The sequence below is a fragment of the Capsicum annuum genome, chromosome 8 (genome assembly GCF_002878395.1).
Source record: "Capsicum annuum cultivar UCD-10X-F1 chromosome 8, UCD10Xv1.1, whole genome shotgun sequence".
NCBI lineage: Eukaryota > Viridiplantae > Streptophyta > Magnoliopsida > Solanales > Solanaceae > Capsicum > Capsicum annuum.
The window spans coordinates 46,095,686-46,099,879 of record NC_061118.1 but is presented as its reverse complement, the minus strand read 5'-3'; the positions used below and the strand labels follow the sequence as shown (position 1 = coordinate 46,099,879).

At 36.9% G+C, this 4,194-nt stretch overlaps 1 non-coding gene across 1 annotated transcript; it reads right to left on the bottom strand.

Annotated features, from left to right (window-relative positions):
* Positions 1 to 1,710: 1,710 nt before the first annotated feature.
* Positions 1,711 to 1,816, bottom strand: LOC124886775. Its single transcript, XR_007044185.1, has one exon. It is a non-coding gene; the product is annotated as a small nucleolar RNA R71 (small nucleolar RNA).
* Between the last annotated feature and the right edge of the window lie 2,378 nt (positions 1,817 to 4,194).

Sequence of the window (4,194 nt, the reverse complement as noted above, 5' to 3'; positions counted from 1 at the left end):
GCCACCAGGACTAAGACAAATTTCCACAAGAAAATTCCAGTGGTGTAGGGCGATATGCCCGCGATGCCTTTTTTATAGCGGTGCTACAGACAGGGCGGTGCCTCATCCTTTCCACCTAGGAAGATTCTAACCCAGTATAAAAGGAAAATAAGAACACAATTACATACACTTTTTTGGCAAGCATAGCAGTGGCGAAAAATCTTAAAATTCTCTCTTTTAGGGTTCTTAAACATTCTTTTGACTTCTTCACTTCAAGATTAAATCTTGGTATGATTAACTTCTTATTTTTGGTGTTGAATTCAAACATGAGAGGCTTAACATCCTTGTTCTAGGGTTGAGGCCAAGAACATGACTACTCTTTGATATTCTTTATAGTAGTTTCTTTTTGGATTATCATCTGGGTTGTTCTTAATTTTTTGAGCTTACTATTTTAATGAGTGTCCACAATTAGAATAATTTTATATTTCTACATGAATCTGGGAGGGGAATCGTGGGATAGAATGAAAAAATTAAGGAGCAAGGTTCTTACCCTTTTATAAAATAAGGGGTGTGAATTAGAATCTAGGATAGGGATATACCTAGAAGCCTTATTTGGTTCAATTGCAAGAAGATAACTTTATGAATCTAGAAGAATTGTTGTATCTCTGTAGGATTTGTGACTTCAATATTTAATTGATAGAAGATTTGAGGTCGGGAGACCAAGATCGTAGCCTAAACCTTGCGAACCAACAACCCGATAACCAATTAGAATGCTATAAGAATAGAGATTTTTATGATTGTTCGAAAAGCCTCAACCCTAGAATTCTTATCATTCTTGTTTAAAACCGTTGCTTTCTTTGCTCTAGTCATAAAATTTTATTTCTTGATTATTAATTTACATTTTTATTCTCAATTTCAGAATCATCATGATACTTTACAACACTTAATACTCATTGTCTAAAACTAAAAGTTGATTAAATTTATAGTTTCTTAGTCCTCGTGGAATGATATCCGATTGTCTAAATCACTATATTACTTGTATGATTACATGCACTTGCGTGTGTGTCTGAGTCGCAAAAAGTTTTTGGCGTTGTTGCCGGGGACTAGTATAATTAGTAAATTGCTAAATTTTTGGTTTTTGATATTATGTTTTAGTGTTAACAACTTGATCTTAGTGGCTGAATTTTTGCAGGCATAGCTGAATATAGGACTGGCGAGAGACAAAGAATTGGTAGAGCCTTTTACAGAACCAGAACAGATCTTTCAACAAAGGTGAGGAATGACTGAACAAAAAAATAAACCAGTCGATCCAAATGCCGGAAATGTCCCATCTCCGGTTATTTTAGTTGTTCCTGCTCAACCAGCTACTAGACCTATTCGTGAGGTGGCAATCCCACTCATGAACCATGTGATGAATAGTATTTGCAAGCCCACACCAGGAAGTCGATTTGAATTAAAGCAGAATATGGGGTAATTGCTTAATTCAGCGGGGCAATTTGATGGACTTTCACATGAAGATCCGTAGCAGCACATACAAACTTTCCTGGAAATAAGTGATACTTACATTCCTGAAGGGGTGAGTTCTGATTATGCCAGATTGACACTCTTTCCCTTCTCTCTAATAGGGGAAGCAAAAAGGTGGTTACATACTGAACCACCACTATCTATCACTTTATGGGAAGATCTAGATTAGAAGTTTCTTATTCAATTATTTTCATTTGGGAAGACTGCACACTTGAGGAGTAAGATCTTGAGTTTTAGATAGAAAAAAGGAGAAAATCTCTACCAAGCTTGGGAGAGATTTAAGGGTATGCTCAGAAATTTCCCTCACCAGCATCAATCCAATGATGTTCTTGTTCATACTTTCATTGAGGGATTAGATCCAAATACGAAGATTCTCTTAGATGCAGCAGCATGTGGATAGGCTCTTGAGAAGACGTATGAAGAATTGTGCACACTGCTGAATCAGATTTCACAAGGGGATCCTGACTGGCATGCTGATTCAATGAGTACTCCTAGAAAGGTTGCAGGGGTATTGGAGGTACACCAATTCACCATATTATAGGCACAGATCGTAGAATTGCATAATCATATGATTACTCAGCTTAATAATATAAAGTTGGGCGTAACACAGACAACAGCAACAACGCAGGTAGTCTAACAGGTAAATTCTTGGTGTGAGGTTTGCTGAAGTGGTGAGCACATAATGGATGCATATTCTGTTAATCTAAATTTTGTCAACTACATAGGAAATGCAAATCGTCAGGGTTAACAGAATTTTGGGAACACATATAGTCCCAATTGGAGGAACTATCTCAATTACTCATGGGGCAAAATCAGATGCAGAATGCAAATCAGTTCAAGGGGCCAATGCAACCAAATCAATAGCTGACCCAGAATAATCAGGCTATTGCTTAAGCTAGCAATATGGAGGAGTTAATGAAGTAGTTTATGGCTCAACAAGCATAATTTGCAGAAGAAATAAAGACCCAATAGGCATAATTTGCAACAAAGTTAAAGAGTTAACAATTGTTTATAGAAATCTAGAGTTGCAACTAGGTTAAATTGCAGGAGAACAGAATACAAGACCTCAAGGAGCATTACCTAGCAATACAGAGACAAATCCTAAGTAGGTGAATGTGGTTACAACAAAGAGTGAGCTATAAACTAAGGAGACAGTTCAGGAAGGTGAGTCCTATAGTTATTGGTAACGGTTCTAAAGAAAATAAGGAGAAAAAAGTTAAAGAGAAAGAAACAAGTGATGAAATTCATGTGGAGAAGAAGACTTTCCCCTTACCCTTTCCTCAAAAGGCAAGGAAGCATCAACAGGAGGCGAGTTACAAGAAGTTCTTAGATCTTCTAAAGCAAGTTCATTTAAATTTGCCTCTTTTTGACATTCTGCCGAGCGTGCCAAAATATACAAAATACTTGAAGGATATAGTTGCAAATAAGAACCAGTTGACCAAGTATTCTACCGTTGCACTTACTGAGGAGTGCACATCTAAGATTCAAAGCAAATTACCTATGAATCTAAAGGATCCAGGTAGTTTCACTTTATAGATTACCATCGGACAGACCATTAGTGCTCGTGGATTGTGTGATTTGGGGGCTAGCATCACTATTATGCCTATATCGTGGTACCGAAAGATGGGTCTTGGGGGTCCCAAACCTACTACTATTATTTTATAGTTGGCAGATAGGTCCCTTGCTAGGCCTGATGGTATTATCAAAGATATCTTGGTATAAGTGGGGTCCTTAATCTTTTCTGTGCATTTTGTAATTCTTGACTTCGAAGCTGATCTTGTTGTTACATTTATTTTGGGATGAACTTTCTTAGTAATAGGACAATCATTAATTGATGTAGTGGTAAAAAAAATGATAATGAGAGTGCACGATAAAGTAGAGGTTTTTGATGTGTATAAAGTGCTAAAGTTGCCAGCTATATATGAGGAGTTGTCTGCTATATCTGTCATAGATCTTGAGTCTGATCAGAGGCTGCTATTGTTAGATAATCCCTTTGAGTGAGCTTTATAGGTCGTGATATTTATGGAGATATAAAAGCATTTACGATAGTCTAAGTCATGAATTTAGCGTTCATTGAAATAAGAAAAGTGCCTTTTGAGCCATTGAATAGACCAATTGGTCCATCCCCTAAAGCTTCAATTGATAAATATCCAAAATTAGAGCTTGAGGTTCTTTTTTCTCACTTGAAATATGTTTACCGTTGTGATAATAATGCCTTGCCTGTTATTTTGCCTGTAGGATTATCTGATATGCAAGTATAGGAAGCAATAACAATGTTAAAAAGGAGAAAGAAGGCGATCGAGTGGAAAATATCTGACATTATAGGAATAAATCCAGCTTTTTGCATGCATAAAATACACATGGAGGAAGGTTTCAAGCCAAGAGTGTAGCAGCAACTTAGGTTGAATCCAGTGATGAAAGACATGGTATGGAAAGAGGTTATTAAGTGGCTCAATAATGGTATTATTTACCCAGTTTTAGATAGCATGTGGGTGAGCCCAATACATTGTGTCCCAAAGAAAGGTGGGATGAACGTGGTTACTAATGAAGCAAATGAGCTAATCCCACTTATATGGTGAATGTATGGAGAATTTATATCGACTACCAAATGCTAAATGAAGCTACAAGGAAGGATCACTATCCTATTCCTTTCATTGATCAGATGCTGGATAGGTTGGAAGGACAGGAGTA